The sequence below is a fragment of the Salvelinus fontinalis genome, unplaced genomic scaffold (assembly GCF_029448725.1).
Source record: "Salvelinus fontinalis isolate EN_2023a unplaced genomic scaffold, ASM2944872v1 scaffold_0869, whole genome shotgun sequence".
NCBI lineage: Eukaryota > Metazoa > Chordata > Actinopteri > Salmoniformes > Salmonidae > Salvelinus > Salvelinus fontinalis.
The window spans coordinates 32681-59954 of NW_026601078.1; the positions used below are offsets into that span (position 1 = coordinate 32681).

The window sequence follows — 27274 nt, forward strand, 5'->3', positions numbered from 1 at the left end:
TGTTTATTCTAAATGTGTAACTCTGTGTTGTTGTTTGTGTTGCACTGCTTTGCTTTATCTTAGCCAGGTAGTAGTTGTAAATGAGAACTTGTTCTCCACAAGCTTTCCTGGTAAATAAAGGTGAAATAATAAAAAAAAAGAAACATTTTAATATTTCCCAGAAAGGGGATGTAGCTCAGTGGCAGAGCGCATGCTTTGCATGTATGAGGTCCTGGGTTCAATCCCCAGCTTCTCCAATTTATATTTTTGCATTGACCCAAAACCTACTTTCCAGAATGTTGAAATTCTTGGCAGGAAACAGAGATGTGCTAAATCATTTGGTCTTGTAATCTGAAGAACATGCTTTCAATCCCTGTTTGCACATTTATAGAACAGAAGTGGCATGGTTGCCAACTTTTATGACATAATTTTCAAAAACTGAAGTTCATGTGTTCGATCCCTGTCCGTAACTGTTTTAAGAATTGCTGCTATCATTTCATTGTAGTTTCAATGGAGTGGTGTATATAAAAAGTATATTGAATTAATATTCCATTTTCTCAGTAAATGAAATGGGATGGAAGCTCAGAGGGGGAGTGCATGCTGTATATGTTTGAGGTCCTCTGTTCAATCCCAAGATTCTCCACTGAATTTATTTGTTTGCCAAATTCACAGTTACACAACTACTACTTTCCAGAATGTTGATATACATCGTTGTATAGGTAGGCATGGTGGCCAAGTGGTAAGACGTCGGTCTCGTAAACCAAAGATCATGGGTTCAAATCCCATCCGTGCCTTCATGAAAGACATCTGATACCATTGAAATGTACTCTCATTGCAGCACTGTAGAAAAAGCAAGTTGTTCAATGTGGCATCACAACTACTAGAGAAAGGGGATGTGTCTCTACGTTAGAGCCAATACTTAACATGCATGCAGTCTAAAATTAATCCCTGACTTCTCTGCCGCGTGTATTTAGTTGTTAAATTAGCTTTTGCACAACTCCCACTTTCCAGAATGTTGACATTCTAAGAAGGAAATAGATGTGCTAAGTCATCTATTTTTGTCAACTGAAGCACATGGGTTCAATCCTTGTTCGATGTTTACGGAAGATAGCTGTTATTATGGAAATGTACTTTCATTAGAACAGTGTAAAGAAACAGTTAATTGTATTGATATGGCCACTGCGACCTGTATGCTCTAGTCGGCTGGCCCTCGTTACATATTCGTCACGCCAGACCCACTGGCTCCAGGTCATCTATAAGTCTATGCTAGGTCAAGCTCCGCCTTATCTCAGCTTACTGGTCACGATAACAACACCCACCCGTAGCACGCGCTCCAGCAGGTATATCTCACTGGTCATCCCCAAAACCAACACCTCCTTTGGCCGCCTTTCCTTCCAGTTCTCTGCTGCCAATGACTGGAACGAATTGCAAAAATCGCTGAAGCTGGATGGAGACTTATATTTCCCTCACTAACTTTAAACATCAGCTATCTGAGCAGCTAACCGATCACTGCAGCTGTACATAGCCCATCTGTAAATAGCCCACCCAATCTACCTACCTCATCCCCATTTGGTTTTTATTTACTTTCTGCTCTTTTGCACACCAGTATTTCTACTTGGACATCATCATCTGCTCATCTATCACACCAGTGTTAATTTGCTAAATTGTAATTCATTCGCTACTATGGCCTATTTATTGCCTTACCTCCTCACGACATTTGCAAACACTATGTATAGACATTCTTTTTTTTCTACTATTATGTAATTGACTGTACGTTTGTTTATTCTAAATGTGTAACTCTGTGTTGTTGTTTGTGTTGCACTGCTTTGCTTTATCTTAGCCAGGTAGTAGTTGTAAATGAGAACTTGTTCTCCACAAGCTTTCCGGGTAAATAAAGGTGAAATAATACAAAAAAAGAAACATTTTAATATTTCCCAGAAAGGGGATGTAGCTCAGTGGTAGAGCGCATGCTTTGCATGTATGAGGTCCTGGGTTCAATCCCCAGCTTCTCCAATTTACATTTTTGCATTGACCCAAAACCTACTTTCTAGAATGTTGAAATTCTTAGCAGGAAACAGAGATGTGCTAAATCATTTGGTCTTGTAATCTGAAGAACATGCTTTCAATCCCTGTTCGCACATTTATAGAACAGAAGTGGCATGGTTGCCAACTTTTATGACATAATTTTCAAAAACTGATGTTCATGTGTTCGATCCCTGTCCGTAACTGTTTTAAGAATTGCTGCTATCATTTCATTGTAGTTTCAATGGAGTGGTGTATATAAAAAGTATATTGAATTAATATTCCATTTTCTCAGTAAATGAAATGGGATGGAAGCTCAGAGGGGGAGTGCATGCTGTATATGTTTGAGGTCCTCTGTTCAATCCCAAGATTCTCCACTGAATTTATTTGTTTGCCAAATTCACAGTTACACAACTACTACTTTCCAGAATGTTGATATACATCCTTTAAAAGGTAGGCATGGTGGCCAAGTGGTAAGGCGTCGGTCTCGTAAACCGAAGATCATGGGTTCAAATCCCATCCGTGCCTTCATTAAAGACATCTGATACCATTGAAATGTACTCTCATTTGAGCACTGTAGATAAAGCTAGTTTTTCAATGTGTTATCACAACTACTAGAGAAAGGGGATGTGTCTCTACGTTAGAGCCAATACTTAACATGTATGCGGTCCAAAGTTAATGCCCGACTTCTCTGCTGAGTTTATTTAGTTGTTAAATTAGCTTTTGCACAACTCCCACTTTCCAGAATGTTGACATTCTAAGAAGGAAATAGATGTGCTAAGTCATCTATTTTTGTAAACTGAAGCACATGGGTTCAATCCTTGTTCGATGTTTACGGAAGATAGCTGTTATTATGGAAATGTACTTTCATTAGAACAGTGTAAAGAAAGAGTTAATTGTATTGATATGGCCACTGCGACCTGTATGCTCTAGTCGGCTGGCCCTCGTTACATATTCGTCACGCCAGACCCACTGGCTCCAGGTCATCTATAAGTCTATGCTAGGTCAAGCTCCGCCTTATCTCAGCTTACTGGTCACGATAACAACACCCACCCGTAGCACGCGCTCCAGCAGGTATATCTCACTGGTCATCCCCAAAACCAACACCTCCTTTGGCCGCCTTTCCTTCCAGTTCTCTGCTGCCAATGACTGGAACGAATTGCAAAAATCGCTGAAGCTGGATGGAGACTTATATTTCCCTCACTAACTTTAAACATCTTAGCAGCTAACCGATCACTGCAGCTGTACATAGCCCATCTGTAAATAGCCCACCCAATCTACCTACCTCCTCCCCATTTTGTTTTTATTTACTTTCTGCTCTTTTGCACACCAGTATTTCTACTTGCACATCATCATCTTCTCATCTATCACATCCGTGTTAATTTGCTAAATTTTAATTCATTCGCTACTATGGTCCATTTATTGCCTTACCTACTCACGACATTTGCAAACACTATTTATAGATATAGTTTTTTTTCTACTATTATGTAATTGACTGTACGTTTGTTTATTCTAAATGTGTAACTCAGTGTTGTTGTTTGTGTTGCACTGCTTTGCTTTATCTTAGCCAGGTCGCAGTTGTAAATGAGAACTTGTTCTCCACTAGCTGTCCTGGTAAAATAAAGGTGAAATAATATAAAAAAAGAAACATTTTCCTATTTCACAGGATGGGGATGTAGCTCAGTGGTAGAGCGCATGCTTCGCATGTATGAGGTCCTGGGTTCAATCCCCAGCTTCTCCAATTTTCATTTTTGCATTGACCCAAAAGCTACTTTCCAGAATGTTGAAATTCTTAGCAGGAAACAGAGATGTGCTAAATCATTTGGTCTTGTAATCTGAAGAACATGCTTTCAATCCCTGTTCCCACATTTATAGAACAGAAGTGGCATGGTTGCCAACTTTTATGGACTAATTTTCAAAAACTGAAGTTCATGTGTTCGATCCCTGTCCGTAACTGTTTTAAGAATTGCTGCTATCATTTCATTGTAGTTTCAATGGAGTGGTGTATATAAAAAGTATATTGAATTAATATTCCATTTTCTCAGTAAATTAAATGGGATGGAAGCTCAGAGGGGGAGTGCATGCTGTATATGTTTGAGGTCCTCTGTTCAATCCCAAGATTCTCCACTGAGTTTATTTGTTTGCCAAAAAACACATTTACATATCTACTACTTTCCAGAATGTTGATATACATTGTTGTTTAGATAGGCATGGTGGCCAAGTGGTAAGGCGTTGGTCTCGTAAACCAAAGATCATGGGTTCAAATCCCATCCGTTCCTTTTTAAAGACATCTGATACCATTGAAATGTACTCTCATTGGAGCGCTGTACAAAAAGCAAGTTTTTCAATATGGCATCACAACTACTAGAGAAAGGGGATGTGTCTTTACGGTAGAGCCAATACTTAACATGTATGCGGTCCAAAGTTAATCCCCAACTTCTCTGCTGAGTCTATTTAGTTGTTAAATTAGCTTTTGCACAACTCCCACTTTCCAGAATGTTGACATTCGAAGAAGGAAATAGATGTGCTAAGTCATCTGTTTTTGTAAACTGAAGCACATGGGTTCCATCCTTGCTCGACGTTTACGGAAGATAGCTGATATTATGGAAATGTACTGTCGTGTCTTTGACTATGCCTGATTAATTCCTATGACATGCTATTCTATAAAATAATTTCTCCGTAATTAATATTACCTGATTGAACTAATCATGTAAATATTAATTAACTAGAGAGGGACGCCACAAAATAATATTTATAGAGCTGTTATCTTCCGAATAAACTCTTAAAGATTTAGTAATATTTTACATCCATAGCAGTCACCTTAATCGTCATTTTATTCAGTCTCATCTGAAAGTGGTAAATCCTTGTTATCTGCAAGAATCCTGGCTAACAAGTTGAATCAGAAATACAAAATTGGGTTTAATTATGTATTTACTAAATACCTAACTAATCACACAGAATCACACATACACAATGAAATCATAACTTGATCACAAATGACGTCATACAGAAAAGCGTCCCTAGCGGGCGGAATAGATATGACAGCTTGTTACACAAAGAAAAGGGGCGGGTTGGTGAAAGGGCGGGAGACTGGGACAGGGCCGAAGCTGTGCTATCGTAAATACAGTATCTTATGCATTCTAAATTACCGCCCATTTGAAAAGGAAAATGCAATACATATTTACTCTGAGCTGCGCTTCAGTAGGTTGGTGGTAGATGGAAGACCGTATCGCCAACCCGAGTCCTCTGTCCTTTGAAGAATGTCTCTGGTGATCACTGGATACTTTGGAGTAACGTCGTGTGTAGTAGACGGGATACTCTGACTGTCCTTCCTAACCTGCGTTTGTAGCAGCTGTTGCTAACTCAGCGGCTAGGAGGTATCCCTTCTGTAGTGAATACGAGTTCAAAGTTCATACCATTTGCAACCAAAGTCCATGCTGATGTTGGCTTAGTTCTGTAGTTATTATCTGAACCATTCTGACATCGGATCGTCATCCTAGTGTCCCGGAACAGAAAGTTATATTTTTGTCAATGGCTTTTATAGTGGAGGAAGAGGGGTGTGTCTGAAAAGTTTAAACCCCGTGTCTCTTCACAGGGGCGGGCCCCTAGTTGAGCAGAAGCCCAAATTTATGAAAATCCAAATCTCTCATTTGGAAGCTAAAATTACATTTAATCTCTTCACAAATAATTTCATATTCAAACATTTGAATTAAACAAGAATTCCATGTGAATCCGATACCTCTGACGTTTAGACTTTCCACAGTAGAGTTTATGTCATTCTATCATTGATGAGAATGTGTCAGAGGGCAACCGAACTGACATAATATACCTTAAGTACCACCGCATATGTTCAGTTGGTCGGATTACCAGAATATAGTTCATTCCCCCCCACTTTCTGATGTCCCCAGAATCTCTATGTTAACCAAGGGGTTTTCTTATGTCACATCAGTAGGGAAGAGAAAAAGGGGGAAAGAGGTATTTATGACTGTCATAAACCTAGCCCCACTGCCAACGTCATGACAATACTTTCATTAGAACAGTGTAAAGAAAGAATTAATTGTATTGATATGGCCACTGTGACATGTATGCTCTAGTCAGCTGGCCCTCCATACATATTCGTCACGCCAGACCCACTGGCTCCAGGTCATCTATAAGTCTATGCTAGGTCAAGCTCCGCCTTATCTCAGCTCACTGGTCACGATAACAACACCCACCCGTAGCACGCGCTCCAGCAGGTATATCTCACTGGTCATCCCAAAAAACCAACACCTCCTTTGGCCGCCTTTCCTTCCAGTTCTCTGCTGCCAATGACTGGAACGAATTGCAAAAATCGCTGAAGCTGGATGGAGACTTATATTTCCCTCACTAACTTTAAACATCAGCTATCTGAGCAGCTAACCGATCACTGCAGCTGTACATAGCCCATCTGTAAATAGCCCACCCAATCTACCTACCTCTTGCCCATTTTGTTTTTATTTACTTTCTGCTCTTTTGCACACCAGTATTTCTACTTGCACATCATCATCTGCTCATCTATCACACCAGTGTCAATTTGCTAAATTGTAAATCATTCGCTACTATGGCCTATTTATTGCCTTACCTCCTCACGACATTTGCAAACACTATGTATAGACATTCTTTTTTTTCTACTATTATGTAATTGACTGTACGTTTGTTTATTCTAAATGTGTAACTCTGTGTTGTTGTTTGTGTTGCACTGCTTTGCTTTATCTTAGCCAGGTAGTAGTTGTAAATGAGAACTTGTTCTCCACAAGCTTTCCTGGTAAATAAAGGTGAAATAATAAAAAAAAAGAAACATTTTAATATTTCCCAGAAAGGGGATGTAGCTCAGTGGCAGAGCGCATGCTTTGCATGTATGAGGTCCTGGGTTCAATCCCCAGCTTCTCCAATTTATATTTTTGCATTGACCCAAAACCTACTTTCCAGAATGTTGAAATTCTTGGCAGGAAACAGAGATGTGCTAAATCATTTGGTCTTGTAATCTGAAGAACATGCTTTCAATCCCTGTTTGCACATTTATAGAACAGAAGTGGCATGGTTGCCAACTTTTATGACATAATTTTCAAAAACTGAAGTTCATGTGTTCGATCCCTGTCCGTAACTGTTTTAAGAATTGCTGCTATCATTTCATTGTAGTTTCAATGGAGTGGTGTATATAAAAAGTATATTGAATTAATATTCCATTTTCTCAGTAAATGAAATGGGATGGAAGCTCAGAGGGGGAGTGCATGCTGTATATGTTTGAGGTCCTCTGTTCAATCCCAAGATTCTCCACTGAATTTATTTGTTTGCCAAATTCACAGTTACACAACTACTACTTTCCAGAATGTTGATATACATCGTTGTATAGGTAGGCATGGTGGCCAAGTGGTAAGACGTCGGTCTCGTAAACCAAAGATCATGGGTTCAAATCCCATCCGTGCCTTCATGAAAGACATCTGATACCATTGAAATGTACTCTCATTGCAGCACTGTAGAAAAAGCAAGTTGTTCAATGTGTTATCACAACTACTAGAGAAAGGGGATGTGTCTCTACGTTAGAGCCAATACTTAACATGTATGCGGTCCAAAGTTAATGCCCGACTTCTCTGCTGAGTTTATTTAGTTGTTAAATTAGCTTTTGCACAACTCCCACTTTCCAGAATGTTGACATTCTAAGAAGGAAATAGATGTGCTAAGTCATCTGTTTTTGTAAACTGAAGCACATGGGTTCAATCCTTGTTCGATGTTTACGGAAGATAGCTGTTATTATGGAAATGTACTTTCATTAGAACAGTGTAAAGAAAGAGTTAATTGTATTGATATGGCCACTGCGACCTGTATGCTCTAGTCGGCTGGCCCTCGTTACATATTCGTCACGCCAGACCCACTGGCTCCAGGTCATCTATAAGTCTATGCTAGGTCAAGCTCCGCCTTATCTCAGCTTACTGGTCACGATAACAACACCCACCCGTAGCACGCGCTCCAGCAGGTATATCTCACTGGTCATCCCCAAAACCAACACCTCCTTTGGCCGCCTTTCCTTCCAGTTCTCTGCTGCCAATGACTGGAACGAATTGCAAAAATCGCTGAAGCTGGATGGAGACTTATATTTCCCTCACTAACTTTAAACATCTTAGCAGCTAACCGATCACTGCAGCTGTACATAGCCCATCTGTAAATAGCCCACCCAATCTACCTACCTCCTCCCCATTTTGTTTTTATTTACTTTCTGCTCTTTTGCACACCAGTATTTCTACTTGCACATCATCATCTTCTCATCTATCACATCCGTGTTAATTTGCTAAATTTTAATTCATTCGCTACTATGGTCCATTTATTGCCTTACCTACTCACGACATTTGCAAACACTATTTATAGATATAGTTTTTTTTCTACTATTATGTAATTGACTGTACGTTTGTTTATTCTAAATGTGTAACTCAGTGTTGTTGTTTGTGTTGCACTGCTTTGCTTTATCTTAGCCAGGTCGCAGTTGTAAATGAGAACTTGTTCTCCACTAGCTGTCCTGGTAAAATAAAGGTGAAATAATATAAAAAAAGAAACATTTTCCTATTTCACAGGACGGGGATGTAGCTCAGTGGTAGAGCGCATGCTTCGCATGTATGAGGTCCTGGGTTCAATCCCCAGCTTCTCCAATTTTCATTTTTGCATTGACCCAAAAGCTACTTTCCAGAATGTTGAAATTCTTAGCAGGAAACAGAGATGTGCTAAATCATTTGGTCTTGTAATCTGAAGAACATGCTTTCAATCCCTGTTCCCACATTTATAGAACAGAAGTGGCATGGTTGCCAACTTTTATGGACTAATTTTCAAAAACTGAAGTTCATGTGTTCGATCCCTGTCCGTAACTGTTTTAAGAATTGCTGCTATCATTTCATTGTAGTTTCAATGGAGTGGTGTATATAAAAAGTATATTGAATTAATATTCCATTTTCTCAGTAAATTAAATGGGATGGAAGCTCAGAGGGGGAGTGCATGCTGTATATGTTTGAGGTCCTCTGTTCAATCCCAAGATTCTCCACTGAGTTTATTTGTTTGCCAAAAAACACATTTACATATCTACTACTTTCCAGAATGTTGATATACATTGTTGTTTAGATAGGCATGGTGGCCAAGTGGTAAGGCGTTGGTCTCGTAAACCAAAGATCATGGGTTCAAATCCCATCCGTTCCTTTTTAAAGACATCTGATACCATTGAAATGTACTCTCATTGGAGCGCTGTACAAAAAGCAAGTTTTTCAATATGGCATCACAACTACTAGAGAAAGGGGATGTGTCTTTACGGTAGAGCCAATACTTAACATGTATGCGGTCCAAAGTTAATCCCCAACTTCTCTGCTGAGTCTATTTAGTTGTTAAATTAGCTTTTGCACAACTCCCACTTTCCAGAATGTTGACATTCGAAGAAGGAAATAGATGTGCTAAGTCATCTGTTTTTGTAAACTGAAGCACATGGGTTCCATCCTTGCTCGACGTTTACGGAAGATAGCTGATATTATGGAAATGTACTGTCGTGTCTTTGACTATGCCTGATTAATTCCTATGACATGCTATTCTATAAAATAATTTCTCCGTAATTAATATTACCTGATTGAACTAATCATGTAAATATTAATTAACTAGAGAGGGACGCCACAAAATAATATTTATAGAGCTGTTATCTTCCGAATAAACTCTTAAAGATTTAGTAATATTTTACATCCATAGCAGTCACCTTAATCGTCATTTTATTCAGTCTCATCTGAAAGTGGTAAATCCTTGTTATCTGCAAGAATCCTGGCTAACAAGTTGAATCAGAAATACAAAATTGGGTTTAATTATGTATTTACTAAATACCTAACTAATCACACAGAATCACACATACACAATGAAATCATAACTTGATCACAAATGACGTCATACAGAAAAGCGTCCCTAGCGGGCGGAATAGATATGACAGCTTGTTACACAAAGAAAAGGGGCGGGTTGGTGAAAGGGCGGGAGACTGGGACAGGGCCGAAGCTGTGCTATCGTAAATACAGTATCTTATGCATTCTAAATTACCGCCCATTTGAAAAGGAAAATGCAATACATATTTACTCTGAGCTGCGCTTCAGTAGGTTGGTGGTAGATGGAAGACCGTATCGCCAACCCGAGTCCTCTGTCCTTTGAAGAATGTCTCTGGTGATCACTGGATACGTTGGAGTAACGTCGTGTGTAGTAGACGGGATACTCTGACTGTCCTTCCTAACCTGCGTTTGTAGCAGCTGTTGCTAACTCAGCGGCTAGGAGGTATCCCTTCTGTAGTGAATACGAGTTCAAAGTTCATACCATTTGCAACCAAAGTCCATGCTGATGTTGGCTTAGTTCTGTAGTTATTATCTGAACCATTCTGACATCGGATCGTCATCCTAGTGTCCCGGAACAGAAAGTTATATTTTTGTCAATGGCTTTTATAGTGGAGGAAGAGGGGTGTGTCTGAAAAGTTTAAAACCCGTGTCTCTTCACAGGGGCGGGCCCCTAGTTGAGCAGAAGCCCAAATTTATGAAAATCCAAATCTCTCATTTGGAAGCTAAAATTACATTTAATCTCTTCACAAATAATTTCATATTCAAACATTTGAATTAAACAAGAATTCCATGTGAATCCGATACCTCTGACGTTTAGACTTTCCACAGTAGAGTTTATGTCATTCTATCATTGATGAGAATGTGTCAGAGGGCAACCGAACTGACATAATATACCTTAAGTACCACCGCATATGTTCAGTTGGTCGGATTACCAGAATATAGTTCATTCCCCCCCACTTTCTGATGTCCCCAGAATCTCTATGTTAACCAAGGGGTTTTCTTATGTCACATCAGTAGGGAAGAGAAAAAGGGGGAAAGAGGTATTTATGACTGTCATAAACCTAGCCCCACTGCCAACGTCATGACAATACTTTCATTAGAACAGTGTAAAGAAAGAATTAATTGTATTGATATGGCCACTGTGACATGTATGCTCTAGTCAGCTGGCCCTCCATACATATTCGTCACGCCAGACCCACTGGCTCCAGGTCATCTATAAGTCTATGCTAGGTCAAGCTCCGCCTTATCTCAGCTCACTGGTCACGATAACAACACCCACCCGTAGCACGCGCTCCAGCAGGTATATCTCACTGGTCATCCCCAAAACCAACACCTCCTTTGGCCGCCTTTCCTTCCAGTTCTCTGCTGCCAATGACTGGAACGAATTGCAAAAATCGCTGAAGCTGGATGGAGACTTATATTTCCCTCACTAACTTTAAACATCAGCTATCTGAGCAGCTAACCGATCACTGCAGCTGTACATAGCCCATCTGTAAATAGCCCACCCAATCTACCTACCTCTTGCCCATTTTGTTTTTATTTACTTTCTGCTCTTTTGCACACCAGTATTTCTACTTGCACATCATCATCTGCTCATCTATCACACCAGTGTCAATTTGCTAAATTGTAAATCATTCGCTACTATGGCCTATTTATTGCCTTACCTCCTCACGACATTTGCAAACACTATGTATAGACATTCTTTTTTTTCTACTATTATGTAATTGACTGTACGTTTGTTTATTCTAAATGTGTAACTCTGTGTTGTTGTTTGTGTTGCACTGCTTTGCTTTATCTTAGCCAGGTCGCAGTTGTAAATGAGAACTTGTTCTCCACAAGCTTTCCTGGTAAATAAAGGTGAAATAATAAAAAAAAAGAAACATTTTAATATTTCCCAGAAAGGGGATGTAGCTCAGTGCTAGAGCGCATGCTTTGCATGTTTGAGGTCCTGGGTTCAATCCCCAGCTTCTCCATTTTTCATTTTTGCATTGACCCAAAACCTACTTTCCAGAATGTTGAAATTCTAACCAGGAAACAGAGATGTGCTAAATCATTTGGTCTTGTAATCTGAAGAACATGCTTTCAATCCCTGTTCCCACATTTATAGAACAGAAGTGGCATGGTTGCCAACTTTTATGACATAATTTTCAAAAACTGAAGTTCATGTGTTCGATCCCTGTCCGTAACTGTTTTAAGAATTGCTGTTATCATTTCATTGTAGTTTCAATGGAGTGGTGTATATAAATAGTAAATTGAATTAATATTCCATTTTCTCAGTAAATGAAATGGGATGGAAGCTCAGAGGGGGAGTGCATGCTGTATATGTTTGAGGTCCTCTGTTCAATCCCAAGATTCTCCACTGAATTTATTTGTTTGCCAAATTCACAGTTACACAACTACTACTTTCCAGAATGTTGATATACATTGTTGTATAGGTAGGCATGGTGGCCAAGTGGTAAGGCGTCGGTCTCGTAAACCGAAGATCATGGGTTCAAATCCCATCCGTGCCTTCATGAAAGACATCTGATACCATTGAAATGTACTCTCATTAGAGCTCTGTAGAAAAAGCAAGTTTTTTAATGTGGCATCACAACTACTAGAGAAACGGGATGTGTCTCTACGTTAGAGCCAATACTTAACATGTATGCGGTCCAAAGTTAATCCCCTACTTCTCTGCTGAGTCTATTTAGTTGTTAAATTAGCTTTTGCACAACTCCCACTTTCCAGAATGTTGACATTCTAAGAAGGAAATAGATGTGCTAAGTCATCTGTTTTTGTAAACTGAAGCACATGGGTTTAATCCTTGTTCGACGTTTACGGAAGATAGCTGTTATTATGGAAATGTACTTTCATTAGAACAGTGTAAAGAAAGAGTTAATTGTATTGATATGGCCACTGCGACCTGTATGCTCTAGTCGGCTGGCCCTCGTTACATATTCGTCACGCCAGACCCACTGGCTCCAGGTCATCTATAAGTTTATGCTAGGTCAAGCTCCGCCTTATCTCAGCTTACTGGTCACGATAACAACACCCACCCGTAGCACGCGCTCCAGCAGGTATATCTCACTGGTCATCCCCAAAACCAACGCCTCCTTTGGCCGCCTTTCCTTCCAGTTCTCTGCTGCCAATGACTGGAACTAATTGCAAAAATCGCTGAAGCTGGATGGAGACTTATATTTCCCTCACTAACTTTAAACATCAGCTATCTGAGCAGCTAAACGATAACTGCAGCTGTACATAGCCCATCTGTAAATAGCCCACCCAATCTACCTACCTCATCCCCATTTTGTTTTTATTTACTTTCTGCTCTTTTGCACACCAGTATTTCTACTTGCACATTCATCATCTGCTCATCTATCACACCAGTGTTAATTTGCTAAATTGTAATTCATTCGCTACTATGGCCTATTTATTGCCTTACCTCCTCACGACATTTGCAAACACTATCTATAGACATTCTTTTTTTTCTACTATTATGTAATTGACTGTACGTTTGTTTATTCTAAATGTGTAACTCTGTGTTGTTGTTTGTGTTGCACTGCTTTGCTTTATCTTAGCCATGTAGTAGTTATAAATGAGAACTTGTTCTCCACAAGCTTTCCGGGTAAATAAAGGTAAAATAATACAAAAAAAGAAACATTTTAATATTTCTCAGAAAGGGGATGTAGCTCATTGGTAGAGCGCATGCTTTGCATGTATGAGGTCCTGGGTTCAATCCCCAGCTTCTCTAATGTACATTTTTGCATTGACCCAAAACCTACTTTCCAGAATGTTGAAATTCTTAGCAGGGAACAGAGATGTGCTAAATCATTTGGTCTTGTAATCTGAAGAACATGCTTTCAATCCCTGTTCCCACATTTATAGAACAGAAGTGGCATGGTTGCCAACTTTTATGACATAATTTTCAAAAACTGAAGTTCATGTGTTCGATCCCTGTCCGTAACTGTTTTAAGAATTGCTGCTATCATTTCATTGTAGTTTCAATGGAGTGGTGTATATAAAAAGTATATTGAATTAATATTCCATTTTCTCAGTAAATGAAATGGGATGGAAGCTCAGAGGGGGAGTGCATGCTGTATATGTTTGAGGTCCTCTGTTCAATCCCAAGATTCTCCACTGAGTTTATTTGTTTGCCAAATTCACAGTTACACAACTACTACTTTCCAGAATGTTGATATACATTGTTGTATAGGTAGGCATGGTGGCCAAGTGGCAAGGCGTCGGTCTCGTAAACCGAAGATCATGGGTTCAAATCCCATCCGTGCCTTCATGAAAGACATCTGATACCATTGAAATGTACTCTCATTAGAGCACTGTAGAAAAAGCAAGTTTTTCAATGTGGCATCACAACTACTAGAGAAAGGGGATGTATCTCTACGTTAGAGCCAATACTTAACATGTATGCAGTCCAAAGTTAATCCCCGACTTGTCTATGTAGTTGTTAAATTAGCTTTTGCACAACTCCCACTTTCCAGAATGTTGACATTCTAAGAAGGAAATAGATGTGCTAAGTCATCTGTTTTTGTAAACTGAAGCACATGGGTTTAATCCTTGTTCGACGTTTACGGAAGATAGCTGATTTTATGGAAATGTACTTTCATTAGAACAGTGTAAAGAAAGAGTTAATTGTATTGATATGGCCACTGCGATCTGTATGCTCTAGTCGGCTGGCCCTCGTTACATATTCGTCACGCCAGACCCACTGGCTCCAGGTCATCTATAAGTTTATGCTAGGTCAAGCTCCGCCTTATCTCAGCTTACTGGTCACGATAACAACATCCACCCGTAGCACGCGCTCCAGCAGGTATATCTCACTGGTCATCCCCAAAACCAACGCCTCCTTTGGCCGCCTTTCCTTCCAGTTCTCTGCTGCCAATGACTGGAACTAATTGCAAAAATCGCTGAAGCTGGATGGAGACTTATATTTCCCTCACTAACTTTAAACATCAGCTATCTGAGCAGCTAACCGATAACTGCAGCTGTACATAGCCCATCTGTAAATAGCCCACCCAATCTACCTACCTCATCCCCATTTTGTTTTTATTTACTTTCTGCTCTTTTGCACACCAGTATTTCTACTTGCACATCATCATCTGCTCATCTATCACACCAGTGTTAATTTGCTAAATTGTAATTCATTCGCTACTATGGCCTATTTATTGCCTTACCTCCTCACGACATTTGCAAACACTATGTATAGACATTCTTTTTTTTCTACTATTATGTAATTGACTGTACGTTTGTTTATTCTAAATGTGTAACTCTGTGTTGTTGTTTGTGTTGCACTGCTTTGCTTTATCTTAGCCAGGTCGCAGTTGTAAATGAAAACTTGTTCTCCACAAGCTTTCCTGGTAAATAAAGGTGAAATAATACAAAAAAAGAAACATTTTAATATTTCCCAGAAAGGGGATGTAGCTCAGTGGTAGAGCGCATGCTTTGCATGTATGAGGTCCTGGGTTCAATCCCCAGCTTCTCCAATTTACATTTTTGCATTGACCCAAAACCTACTTTCCAGAATGTTGAAATTCTTAGCAGGAAACAGAGATGTGCTAAATCATTTGGTCTTGTAATCTGAAGAACATGCTTTCAATCCCTGTTCGCACATTTATAGAACAGAAGTGGCATGGTTGCCAACTTTTATGACATAATTTTCAAAAACTGAAGTTCATGTGTTCGATCCCTGTCCGTAACTGTTTTAAGAATTGCTGCTATCATTTCATTGTAGTTTCAATGGAGTGGTGTATATAAAAAGTATATTGAATTAATATTCCATTTTCTCAGCAAATGAAATGGGATGGAAGCTCAGAGGGGGAGTGCATGCTGTATATGTTTGAGGTCCTCGGTTCAATCCCAAGATTCTCCACTGAGTTTATTTGTGTGCCAAATTCACATTTACACAAATACTACTTTCCAGAATGTTGATATATATTACTGTATAGATAGGCATGGTGGCCAAGTGGTAAGGCGTCGGTCTCGTAAACCGATGATCATGGGTTCAAATCCCATCCGTGCCTTTTTGAAAGACATCTGATACCATTGAAATGTGCTCTCTTTGGAGCACTGTAGGAAAAGCAAGATTTTCAATATGGCATTACAACTGTTATAGTAAGGGGATGTGTCTCTACGGTAGAGCCAATACTTAACATGCATGCGGTCCAAAGTTAATCCCCAACTTCTCTGCTGAGTCTATTTAGTTGACCAGGTGGCGAATCGCATCTCTGCATGTCTGGCAGACATATCAGTGTGGATGACGGATCACCACCTCAAGCTGAACCTCGGCAAGACGGAGCTGCTCTTCCTCCCGGGGAAGGACTGCCCGTTCCATGATCTCGCCATCACGGTTGACAACTCCATTGTGTCCTCCTCCCAGAGCGCTAAGAACCTTGGCGTGATCCTGGACAACACCCTGTCGTTCTCAACTAACATCAAGGCGGTGGCCCGTTCCTGTAGGTTCATGCTCTACAACATCCGCAGAGTACGACCCTGCCTCACACAGGAAGCGGCGCAGGTCCTAATCCAGGCACTTGTCATCTCCCGTCTGGATTACTGCAACTCGCTGTTGGCTGGGCTCCCTGCCTGTGCCATCAAACCCCTACAACTCATCCAGAACGCCGCAGCCCGTCTGGTGTTCAACCTTCCCAAGTTCTCTCACGTCACCCCGCTCCTCCGCTCTCTCCACTGGCTTCCAGTTGAAGCTCGCATCCGCTACAAGACCATGGTGCTTGCCTACGGAGCTGTGAGGGGAACGGCACCTCAGTACCTTCAGGCTCTGATCAGGCCCTACACCCAAACAAGGGCACTGCGTTCATCCACCTCTGGCCTGCTCGCCTCCCTACCACTGAGGAAGTACAGTTCCCGCTCAGCCCAATCAAAACTGTTCGCTGCTCTGGCACCCCAATGGTGGAACAAACTCCCTCACGACGCCAGGACAGCGGAGTCAATCACCACCTTCCGGAGACACCTGAAACCCCACCTCTTCAAGGAATACCTAGGATAGGATAAAGCAATCCTTCTGCCCCCCCCCCCCCCCCTTAAAAGATGTAGATGCACTATTGTAAAGTGGCTGTTCCACTGGATGTCATTAGGTGAATGCACCAATTTGTAAGTCGCTCTGGATAAGAGCGTCTGCTAAATGACTTAAATGTAAATGTAAATGTAAATGTAGTTGTTAAATGAGCTTTTGCACAACTCCCACTTTCCAGAAGGTTGACATTCTAAGAAGGAAATAGATGTGCTAAGTCATCTGTTTTTGTAAACTGAAGCACATGGGTTCAATCCTTGTTCGACGTTTACGGAAGATAGCTGTTATTATGGAAATGTACTTTCATTAGAACAGTGTAAAGAAAGAGTTAATTGTATTGATATGGCCACTGCGACCTGTATGCTCTAGTCGGCTGGCCCTCGTTACATATTCGTCACGCCAGACCCACTAGCTCCAGATCATCTATAAGTCTAGGCTAGGTCAAGCTCCGCCTTATCTCAGCTTACTGGTCACGATAACAACACCCACCCGTAGCACGCGCTCCAGCAGGTATATCTCACTGGTCATCCCCAAAACCAACACCTCCTTTGGCCGCCTTTCCTTCCAGTTCTCTGCTGCCAATGACTGGAACGAATTGCAAAAATCGCTGAAGCTGGATGGAGACTTATATTTCCCTCACTAACTTTAAACATCAGCTATCTGAGCAGCTAACCGATCACTGCAGCTGTACATATCCCATCTGTAAATAGCCCACCCAATCTACCTACCTAATCCCCATTTTGTTTTTATTTACTTTCTGCTCTTTTGCACACCAGTATTTCTACTTGCACATCATCATCTGCTCATCTATCACACCAGTGTTAATTTGCTAAATTGTAATTCATTCGCTATATGGCCTTACCTCCTCACGACATTTGCAAACACTATGTATAGACATTCTTTTTTTTCTACTTTTATGTAATTGACTACGTTTGTTTATTCTAAATGTGTAACTCTGTGTTGTTGTTTGTGTTGCACTGCTTTGCTTTATCTTAGCCAGGTCGCAGTTGTAAATGAGAACTTGTTCTCCACAAGCTGTCCTGGTAAAATAAAGGTGAAATAATATAAAAAAAGAAACATTTTAATATTTCCCAGAAAGGGGATGTAGCTCAGTGGTAGAGCGCATGCTTTGCATGTATGAGGTCCTGGGTTCAATCCCCAGCTTCTCCATTTTTCATTTTTGCATTGACCCAAAACCTACTTTCCAGAATGTTGAAATTCTAACCAGGAAACAGAGATGTGCTAAATCATTTGGTCTTGTAATCTGAAGAACATTCTTTCAATCCCTGTTCGCACATTTATAGAACAGAAGTGGCATGGTTGCCAACTTTTATGACATAATTTTCAAAAACTGAAGTTCATGTGTTCGATCCCTGTCCGTAACTGTTTTAAGAATTGCTGCTATCATTTCATTGTAGTTTCAATGGAGTGGTGTATATAAAAAGTATATTGAATTAATATTCCATTTTCTCAGTAAATGAAATGGGATGGAAGCTCAGAGGGGGAGTGCATGCTGTATATGTTTGAGGTCCTCTGTTCAATCCCAAGATTCTCCACTGAGTTTATTTGTTTGCCAAATTCACAGTTACACAACTACTACTTTCCAGAATGTTGATATACATTGTTGTATAGGTAGGCATGGTGGCCAAGTGGCAAGGCGTCGGTCTCGTAAACCGAAGACCATGGGTTCAAATCCAATCCGTGCCTTCATGAAAGACATCTGATACCATTGAAATATACTCTCATTGGAGCACTGTAGAAAAAGCAAGTTTTTCAATGTGGCATCACAACTACTAGAGAAAGGGGATGTGTCTCTACGTTAGAGCCAATACTTAACATGTATGCGGTCCAAAGTTAATCCCCGACTTGTCTATGTAGTTGTTAAATTAGCTTTTGCACAACTCCCACTTTCCAGAATGTTGACATTCTAAGAAGGAAATAGATGTGCTAAGTCATCTGTTTTTGTAAACTGAAGCACATGGGTTTAATCCTTGTTCGACGTTTACGGAAGATAGCTGATATTATGGAAATGTACTTTCGTTAGAACAGTGTAAAGAAAGAGTTAATTGTATTGATATGGCCACTGCGACCTGTATGCTCTAGTCGGCTGGCCCTCGTTACATATTCGTCACGCCAGACCCACTGGCTCCAGGTCATCTATAAGTTTATGCTAGGTCAAGCTCCGCCTTATCTCAGCTTACTGGTCACGATAACAACATCCACCCGTAGCACGCGCTCCAGCAGGTATATCTCACTGGTCATCCCCAAAACCAACACCTCCTTTGGCCTCCTTTCCTTCCAGTTCTCTGCTGCCAATGACTGGAACTAATTGCAAAAATCGCTGAAGCTGGATGGAGACTTATATTTCCCTCACTAACTTTAAACATCAGCTATCTGAGCAGCTAACCGATAACTGCAGCTGTACATAGCCCATCTGTAAATAGCCCACCCAATCTACCTACCTCATCCCCATTTTGTTTTTATTTACTTTCTGCTCTTTTGCACACCAGTATTTCTACTTGCTCATCATCATCTGCTCATCTATCACACCAGTGTTAATTTGCTAAATTATAATTCATTCGCTACTATGGCCTATTTATTGCCTTACCTCCTCACGACATTTGCAAACACTATGTATAGACATTCTTTTTTTTCTACTATTATGTAATTGACTGTACGTTTGTTTATTCTAAATGTGTAACTCTGTGTTGTTGTTTGTGTTGCACTGCTTTGCTTTATCTTAGCCAGGTCGCAGTTGTAAATGAGAACTTGTTCTCCACAAGCTTTCCTGGTAAATAAAGGTGAAATAATACAAAAAAAGAAACATTTTAATATTTCCCAGAAAGGGGATGTAGCTCAGTGGTAGAGCGCATGCTTTGCATGTATGAGGTCCTGGGTTCAATCCCCAGCTTCTCCAATTTACATTTTTGCATTGACCCAAAACCTACTTTCCAGAATGTTGAAATTCTTAGCAGGAAACAGAGATGTGCTAAATCATTTGGTCTTGTAATCTGAAGAACATGCTTTCAATCCCTGTTCGCACATTTATAGAACAGAAGTGGCATGGTTGCCAACTTTTATGACATAATTTTCAAAAACTGAAGTTCATGTGTTCGATCCCTGTCCGTAACTGTTTTAAGAATTGCTGCTATCATTTCATTGTAGTTTCAATGGAGTGGTGTATATAAAAAGTATATTGAATTAATATTCCATTTTCTCAGTAAATGAAATGGGATGGAAGCTCAGAGGGGGAGTGCATGCTGTATATGTTTGAGGTCCTCTGTTCAATCCCAAGATTCTCCACTGAGTTTATTTGTTTGCCAAATTCACAGTTACACAACTACTACTTTCCAGAATGTTGATATACATTGTTGTATAGGTAGGCATGGTGGCCAAGTGGCAAGGCGTCGGTCTCGTAAACCGAAGACCATGGGTTCAAATCCAATCCGTGCCTTCATGAAAGACATCTGATACCATTGAAATATACTCTCATTGGAGCACTGTAGAAAAAGCAAGTTTTTCAATGTGGCATCACAACTACTAGAGAAAGGGGATGTGTCTCTACGTTAGAGCCAATACTTAACATGTATGCGGTCCAAAGTTAATCCCCGACTTGTCTATGTAGTTGTTAAATTAGCTTTTGCACAACTCCCACTTTCCAGAATGTTGACATTCTAAGAAGGAAATAGATGTGCTAAGTCATCTGTTTTTGTAAACTGAAGCACATGGGTTTAATCCTTGTTCGACGTTTACGGAAGATAGCTGATATTATGGAAATGTACTTTCGTTAGAACAGTGTAAAGAAAGAGTTAATTGTATTGATATGGCCACTGCGACCTGTATGCTCTAGTCGGCTGGCCCTCGTTACATATTCGTCACGCCAGACCCACTGGCTCCAGGTCATCTATAAGTTTATGCTAGGTCAAGCTCCGCCTTATCTCAGCTTACTGGTCACGATAACAACATCCACCCGTAGCACGCGCTCCAGCAGGTATATCTCACTGGTCATCCCCAAAACCAACACCTCCTTTGGCCTCCTTTCCTTCCAGTTCTCTGCTGCCAATGACTGGAACTAATTGCAAAAATCGCTGAAGCTGGATGGAGACTTATATTTCCCTCACTAACTTTAAACATCAGCTATCTGAGCAGCTAACCGATAACTGCAGCTGTACATAGCCCATCTGTAAATAGCCCACCCAATCTACCTACCTCATCCCCATTTTGTTTTTATTTACTTTCTGCTCTTTTGCACACCAGTATTTCTACTTGCTCATCATCATCTGCTCATCTATCACACCAGTGTTAATTTGCTAAATTATAATTCATTCGCTACTATGGCCTATTTATTGCCTTACCTCCTCACGACATTTGCAAACACTATGTATAGACATTCTTTTTTTTCTACTATTATGTAATTGACTGTACGTTTGTTTATTCTAAATGTGTAACTCTGTGTTGTTGTTTGTGTTGCACTGCTTTGCTTTATCTTAGCCAGGTCGCAGTTGTAAATGAGAACTTGTTCTCCACAAGCTTTCCTGGTAAATAAAGGTGAAATAATACAAAAAAAGAAACATTTTAATATTTCCCAGAAAGGGGATGTAGCTCAGTGGTAGAGCGCATGCTTTGCATGTATGAGGTCCTGGGTTCAATCCCCAGCTTCTCCAATTTACATTTTTGCATTGACCCAAAACCTACTTTCCAGAATGTTGAAATTCTTAGCAGGAAACAGAGATGTGCTAAATCATTTGGTCTTGTAATCTGAAGAACATGCTTTCAATCCCTGTTCGCACATTTATAGAACAGAAGTGGCATGGTTGCCAACTTTTATGACATAATTTTCAAAAACTGAAGTTCATGTGTTCGATCCCTGTCCGTAACTGTTTTAAGAATTGCTGCTATCATTTCATTGTAGTTTCAATGGAGTGGTGTATATAAAAAGTATATTGAATTAATATTCCATTTTCTCAGCAAATGAAATGGGATGGAAGCTCAGAGGGGGAGTGCATGCTGTATATGTTTGAGGTCCTCGGTTCAATCCCAAGATTCTCCACTGAGTTTATTTGTGTGCCAAATTCACATTTACACAAATACTACTTTCCAGAATGTTGATATATATTACTGTATAGATAGGCATGGTGGCCAAGTGGTAAGGCGTCGGTCTCGTAAACCGATGATCATGGGTTCAAATCCCATCCGTGCCTTTTTGAAAGACATCTGATACCATTGAAATGTGCTCTCTTTGGAGCACTGTAGGAAAAGCAAGATTTTCAATATGGCATTACAACTGTTATAGTAAGGGGATGTGTCTCTACGGTAGAGCCAATACTTAACATGCATGCGGTCCAAAGTTAATCCCCAACTTCTCTGCTGAGTCTATTTAGTTGTTAAATGAGCTTTTGCACAACTCCCACTTTCCAGAAGGTTGACATTCTAAGAAGGAAATAGATGTGCTAAGTCATCTGTTTTTGTAAACTGAAGCACATGGGTTCAATCCTTGTTCGACGTTTACGGAAGATAGCTGTTATTATGGAAATGTACTTTCATTAGAACAGTGTAAAGAAAGAGTTAATTGTATTGATATGGCCACTGCGACCTGTATGCTCTAGTCGGCTGGCCCTCGTTACATATTCGTCACGCCAGACCCACTAGCTCCAGATCATCTATAAGTCTAGGCTAGGTCAAGCTCCGCCTTATCTCAGCTTACTGGTCACGATAACAACACCCACCCGTAGCACGCGCTCCAGCAGGTATATCTCACTGGTCATCCCCAAAACCAACACCTCCTTTGGCCGCCTTTCCTTCCAGTTCTCTGCTGCCAATGACTGGAACGAATTGCAAAAATCGCTGAAGCTGGATGGAGACTTATATTTCCCTCACTAACTTTAAACATCAGCTATCTGAGCAGCTAACCGATCACTGCAGCTGTACATATCCCATCTGTAAATAGCCCACCCAATCTACCTACCTAATCCCCATTTTGTTTTTATTTACTTTCTGCTCTTTTGCACACCAGTATTTCTACTTGCACATCATCATCTGCTCATCTATCACACCAGTGTTAATTTGCTAAATTGTAATTCATTCGCTATATGGCCTTACCTCCTCACGACATTTGCAAACACTATGTATAGACATTCTTTTTTTTCTACTTTTATGTAATTGACTACGTTTGTTTATTCTAAATGTGTAACTCTGTGTTGTTGTTTGTGTTGCACTGCTTTGCTTTATCTTAGCCAGGTCGCAGTTGTAAATGAGAACTTGTTCTCCACAAGCTGTCCTGGTAAAATAAAGGTGAAATAATATAAAAAAAGAAACATTTTAATATTTCCCAGAAAGGGGATGTAGCTCAGTGGTAGAGCGCATGCTTTGCATGTATGAGGTCCTGGGTTCAATCCCCAGCTTCTCCTTTTTTCATTTTTGCATTGACCCAAAACCTACTTTCCAGAATGTTGAAATTCTAACCAGGAAACAGAGATGTGCTAAATCATTTGGTCTTGTAATCTGAAGAACATTCTTTCAATCCCTGTTCGCACATTCATAGAACAGAAGTGGCATGGTTGCCAACTTTTATGACATAATTTTCAAAAACTGAAGTTCATGTGTTCGATCCCTGTCGTAACTGTTTTAAGAATTGCTGCTATCATTTCATTGTAGTTTCAATGGAGTGGTGTATATAAAAAGTATATTGAATTAATATTCCATTTTCTCAGTAAATGAAATGGGATGGAAGCTCAGAGGGGGAGTGCATGCTGTATATGTTTGAGGTCCTCTGTTCAATCCCAAGATTCTCCACTGAGTTTATTTGTTTGCCAAATTCACAGTTACACAACTACTACTTTCCAGAATGTTGATATACATTGTTGTATAGGTAGGCATGGTGGCCAAGTGGCAAGGCGTCGGTCTCGTAAACCAAAGACCATGGGTTCAAATCCCATCCGTGCCTTCATGAAAGACATCTGATACCATTGAAATATACTCTCATTGGAGCACTGTAGAAAAAGCAAGTTTTTCAATGTGGCATCACAACTACTAGAGAAAGGGGATGTGTCTCTACGTTAGAGCCAATACTTAACATGTATGCGGTCCAAAGTTAATCCCCGACTTGTCTATGTAGTTGTTAAATTAGCTTTTGCACAACTCCCACTTTCCAGAATGTTGACATTCTAAGAAGGAAATAGATGTGCTAAGTCATCTGTTTTTGTAAACTGAAGCACATGGGTTTAATCCTTGTTCGACGTTTACGGAAGATAACTGATATTATGGAAATGTACTTTCGTTAGAACAGTGTAAAGAAAGAGTTAATTGTATTGATATGGCCACTGCGACCTGTATGCTCTAGTCGGCTGGCCCTCGTTACATATTCGTCACGCCAGACCCACTGGCTCCAGGTCATCTATAAGTTTATGCTAGGTCAAGCTCCGCCTTATCTCAGCTTACTGGTCACGATAACAACATCCACCCGTAGCACGCGCTCCAGCAGGTATATCTCACTGGTCATCCCCAAAACCAACACCTCCTTTGGCCGCCTTTCCTTCCAGTTCTCTGCTGCCAATGACTGGAACTAATTGCAAAAATCGCTGAAGCTGGATGGAGACTTATATTTCCCTCACTAACTTTAAACATCAGCTATCTGAGCAGCTAACCGATAACTGCAGCTGTACATAGCCCATCTGTAAATAGCCCACCCAATCTACCTACCTCATCCCCATTTTGTTTTTATTTACTTTCTGCTCTTTTGCACACCAGTATTTCTACTTGCACATCATCATCTGCTCATCTATCACACCAGTGTTAATTTGCTAAATTGTAATTCATTCGCTACTATGGCCTATTTATTGCCTTACCTCCTCACGACATTTGCAAACACTATGTATAGACATTCTTTTTTTTCTACTATTATGTAATTGACTGTACGTTTGTTTATTCTAAATGTGTAACTCTGTGTTGTTGTTTGTGTTGCACTGCTTTGCTTTATCTTAGCCAGGTCGCAGTTGTAAATGAGAACTTGTTCTCCACAAGCTTTCCTGGTAAATAAAGGTGAAATAATACAAAAAAAGAAACATTTTAATATTTCCCAGAAAGGGGATGTAGCTCAGTGGTAGAGCGCATGCTTTGCATGTATGAGGTCCTGGGTTCAATCCCCAGCTTCTCCAATTTACATTTTTGCATTGACCCAAAACCTACTTTCCAGAATGTTGAAATTCTTAGCAGGAAACAGAGATGTGCTAAATCATTTGGTCTTGTAATCTGAAGAACATGCTTTCAATCCCTGTTCGCACATTTATAGAACAGAAGTGGCATGGTTGCCAACTTTTATGACATAATTTTCAAAATCTGAAGTTCATGTGTTCGATCCCTGTCCGTAACTGTTTTAAGAATTGCTGCTATCATTTCATTGTAGTTTCAATGGAGTGGTGTATATAAAAAGTATATTGAATTAATATTCCATTTTCTCAGCAAATGAAATGGGATGGAAGCTCAGAGGGGGAGTGCATGCTGTATATGTTTGAGGTCCTCGGTTCAATCCCAAGATTCTCCACTGAGTTTATTTGTGTGCCAAATTCACATTTACACAAATACTACTTTCCAGAATGTTGATATATATTACTGTATAGATAGGCATGGTGGCCAAGTGGTAAGGCGTCGGTCTCGTAAACCGAAGATCATGGGTTCAAATCCCATCCGTGCCTTTTTGAAAGACATCTGATACCATTGAAATGTGCTCTCTTTGGAGCACTGTAGGAAAAGCAAGATTTTCAATATGGCATTACAACTGTTATAGTAAGGGGATGTGTCTCTACGGTAGAGCCAATACTTAACATGCATGCGGTCCAAAGTTAATCCCCAACTTCTCTGCTGAGTCTATTTAGTTGTTAAATGAGCTTTTGCACAACTCCCACTTTCCAGAAGGTTGACATTCTAAGAAGGAAATAGATGTGCTAAGTCATCTGTTTTTGTAATGCTGAAGCACATGGGTTCAATCCTTGTTCGACGTTTACGGAAGATAGCTGTTATTATGGAAATGTACTTTCATTAGAACAGTGTAAAGAAAGAGTTAATTGTATTGATATGGCCACTGCGACCTGTATGCTCTAGTCGGCTGGCCCTCGTTACATATTCGTCACGCCAGACCCACTGGCTCCAGATCATCTATAAGTCTAGGCTAGGTCAAGCTCCGCCTTATCTCAGCTTACTGGTCACGATAACAACACCCACCCGTAGCACGCGCTCCAGCAGGTATATCTCACTGGTCATCCCCAAAACCAACACCTCCTTTGGCCGCCTTTCCTTCCAGTTCTCTGCTGCCAATGACTGGAACGATTTGCAAAAATCGCTGAAGCTGGATGGAGACTTATATTTCCCTCACTAACTTTAAACATCAGCTATCTGAGCAGCTAACCGATCACTGCAGCTGTACATATCCCATCTGTAAATAGCCCACCCAATCTACCTACCTAATCCCCATTTTGTTTTTATTTACTTTCTGCTCTTTTGCACACCAGTATTTCTACTTGCACATCATCATCTGCTCATCTATCACACCAGTGTTAATTTGCTAAATTGTAATTCATTCGCTACTATGGCCTATTTATTGCCTTACCTCCTCACGACATTTGCAAACACTATGTATAGACATTCTTTTTTTTCTACTATTATGTAATTGACTGTACGTTTGTTTATTCTAAATGTGTAACTCTGTGTTGTTGTTTGTGTTGCACTGCTTTGCTTTATCTTAGCCAGGTCGCAGTTGTAAATGAGAACTTGTTCTCCACAAGCTTTCCTGGTAAATAAAGGTGAAATAATACAAAAAAAGAAACATTTTAATATTTCCCAGAAAGGGGATGTAGCTCAGTGGTAGAGCGCATGCTTTGCATGTATGAGGTCCTGGGTTCAATCCCCAGCTTCTCCAATTTACATTTTTGCATTGACCCAAAACCTACTTTCCAGAATGTTGAAATTCTTAGCAGGAAACAGAGATGTGCTAAATCATTTGGTCTTGTAATCTGAAGAACATGCTTTCAATCCCTGTTCGCACATTTATAGAACAGAAGTGGCATGGTTGCCAACTTTTATGACATAATTTTCAAAATCTGAAGTTCATGTGTTCGATCCCTGTCCGTAACTGTTTTAAGAATTGCTGCTATCATTTCATTGTAGTTTCAATGGAGTGGTGTATATAAAAAGTATATTGAATTAATATTCCATTTTCTCAGTAAATGAAATGGGATGGAAGCTCAGAGGGGGAGTGCATGCTGTATATGTTTGAGGTCCTCTGTTCAATCCCAAGATTCTCCACTGAGTTTATTTGTTTGCCAAAAAACACATTTAGATAACTACTACTTTCCAGAATGTTGATATACATCGTTGTATAGGTAGGCATGGTGGCCAAGTGGTAAGG

At 40.2% G+C, this 27274-nt stretch overlaps 25 non-coding genes across 25 annotated transcripts; all 25 read left to right on the plus strand.

The window, feature by feature from the left end:
• The first annotated feature begins 164 nt into the window (after positions 1-164).
• Positions 165-236, plus strand: trnaa-ugc (transfer RNA alanine (anticodon UGC)). The gene has a single exon. It is a non-coding gene; the product is annotated as a tRNA-Ala (tRNA).
• Positions 237-701: 465 nt separating this feature from the next.
• Positions 702-773, plus strand: trnat-cgu (transfer RNA threonine (anticodon CGU)). Its single transcript has one exon. It is a non-coding gene; the product is annotated as a tRNA-Thr (tRNA).
• A 1147-nt stretch (positions 774-1920) lies between these two features.
• On the plus strand, positions 1921-1992 carry trnaa-ugc (transfer RNA alanine (anticodon UGC)). The gene has a single exon. It is a non-coding gene; the product is annotated as a tRNA-Ala (tRNA).
• A 465-nt stretch (positions 1993-2457) lies between these two features.
• Positions 2458-2529, plus strand: trnat-cgu (transfer RNA threonine (anticodon CGU)). Its single transcript has one exon. It is a non-coding gene; the product is annotated as a tRNA-Thr (tRNA).
• A 1141-nt stretch (positions 2530-3670) lies between these two features.
• trnaa-cgc (transfer RNA alanine (anticodon CGC)) lies at positions 3671-3742 on the plus strand. The gene has a single exon. It is a non-coding gene; the product is annotated as a tRNA-Ala (tRNA).
• A 466-nt stretch (positions 3743-4208) lies between these two features.
• Positions 4209-4280, plus strand: trnat-cgu (transfer RNA threonine (anticodon CGU)). Its single transcript has one exon. It is a non-coding gene; the product is annotated as a tRNA-Thr (tRNA).
• Positions 4281-6838: 2558 nt separating this feature from the next.
• Positions 6839-6910, plus strand: trnaa-ugc (transfer RNA alanine (anticodon UGC)). The gene has a single exon. It is a non-coding gene; the product is annotated as a tRNA-Ala (tRNA).
• Positions 6911-7375: 465 nt separating this feature from the next.
• On the plus strand, positions 7376-7447 carry trnat-cgu (transfer RNA threonine (anticodon CGU)). The gene has a single exon. It is a non-coding gene; the product is annotated as a tRNA-Thr (tRNA).
• Positions 7448-8588: 1141 nt separating this feature from the next.
• trnaa-cgc (transfer RNA alanine (anticodon CGC)) lies at positions 8589-8660 on the plus strand. The gene has a single exon. It is a non-coding gene; the product is annotated as a tRNA-Ala (tRNA).
• A 466-nt stretch (positions 8661-9126) lies between these two features.
• trnat-cgu (transfer RNA threonine (anticodon CGU)) lies at positions 9127-9198 on the plus strand. Its single transcript has one exon. It is a non-coding gene; the product is annotated as a tRNA-Thr (tRNA).
• A 3094-nt stretch (positions 9199-12292) lies between these two features.
• trnat-cgu (transfer RNA threonine (anticodon CGU)) lies at positions 12293-12364 on the plus strand. Its single transcript has one exon. It is a non-coding gene; the product is annotated as a tRNA-Thr (tRNA).
• Positions 12365-14049: 1685 nt separating this feature from the next.
• On the plus strand, positions 14050-14121 carry trnat-cgu (transfer RNA threonine (anticodon CGU)). Its single transcript has one exon. It is a non-coding gene; the product is annotated as a tRNA-Thr (tRNA).
• A 1138-nt stretch (positions 14122-15259) lies between these two features.
• Positions 15260-15331, plus strand: trnaa-ugc (transfer RNA alanine (anticodon UGC)). Its single transcript has one exon. It is a non-coding gene; the product is annotated as a tRNA-Ala (tRNA).
• Positions 15332-15796: 465 nt separating this feature from the next.
• trnat-cgu (transfer RNA threonine (anticodon CGU)) lies at positions 15797-15868 on the plus strand. The gene has a single exon. It is a non-coding gene; the product is annotated as a tRNA-Thr (tRNA).
• Positions 15869-17973: 2105 nt separating this feature from the next.
• trnaa-ugc (transfer RNA alanine (anticodon UGC)) lies at positions 17974-18045 on the plus strand. Its single transcript has one exon. It is a non-coding gene; the product is annotated as a tRNA-Ala (tRNA).
• A 465-nt stretch (positions 18046-18510) lies between these two features.
• On the plus strand, positions 18511-18582 carry trnat-cgu (transfer RNA threonine (anticodon CGU)). The gene has a single exon. It is a non-coding gene; the product is annotated as a tRNA-Thr (tRNA).
• Positions 18583-19720: 1138 nt separating this feature from the next.
• On the plus strand, positions 19721-19792 carry trnaa-ugc (transfer RNA alanine (anticodon UGC)). The gene has a single exon. It is a non-coding gene; the product is annotated as a tRNA-Ala (tRNA).
• A 465-nt stretch (positions 19793-20257) lies between these two features.
• trnat-cgu (transfer RNA threonine (anticodon CGU)) lies at positions 20258-20329 on the plus strand. The gene has a single exon. It is a non-coding gene; the product is annotated as a tRNA-Thr (tRNA).
• A 1138-nt stretch (positions 20330-21467) lies between these two features.
• trnaa-ugc (transfer RNA alanine (anticodon UGC)) lies at positions 21468-21539 on the plus strand. Its single transcript has one exon. It is a non-coding gene; the product is annotated as a tRNA-Ala (tRNA).
• Positions 21540-22004: 465 nt separating this feature from the next.
• Positions 22005-22076, plus strand: trnat-cgu (transfer RNA threonine (anticodon CGU)). Its single transcript has one exon. It is a non-coding gene; the product is annotated as a tRNA-Thr (tRNA).
• A 1134-nt stretch (positions 22077-23210) lies between these two features.
• trnaa-ugc (transfer RNA alanine (anticodon UGC)) lies at positions 23211-23282 on the plus strand. The gene has a single exon. It is a non-coding gene; the product is annotated as a tRNA-Ala (tRNA).
• A 464-nt stretch (positions 23283-23746) lies between these two features.
• Positions 23747-23818, plus strand: trnat-cgu (transfer RNA threonine (anticodon CGU)). Its single transcript has one exon. It is a non-coding gene; the product is annotated as a tRNA-Thr (tRNA).
• Positions 23819-24956: 1138 nt separating this feature from the next.
• trnaa-ugc (transfer RNA alanine (anticodon UGC)) lies at positions 24957-25028 on the plus strand. Its single transcript has one exon. It is a non-coding gene; the product is annotated as a tRNA-Ala (tRNA).
• Positions 25029-25493: 465 nt separating this feature from the next.
• Positions 25494-25565, plus strand: trnat-cgu (transfer RNA threonine (anticodon CGU)). Its single transcript has one exon. It is a non-coding gene; the product is annotated as a tRNA-Thr (tRNA).
• A 1148-nt stretch (positions 25566-26713) lies between these two features.
• On the plus strand, positions 26714-26785 carry trnaa-ugc (transfer RNA alanine (anticodon UGC)). The gene has a single exon. It is a non-coding gene; the product is annotated as a tRNA-Ala (tRNA).
• The last annotated feature ends 489 nt before the right edge of the window (positions 26786-27274 follow it).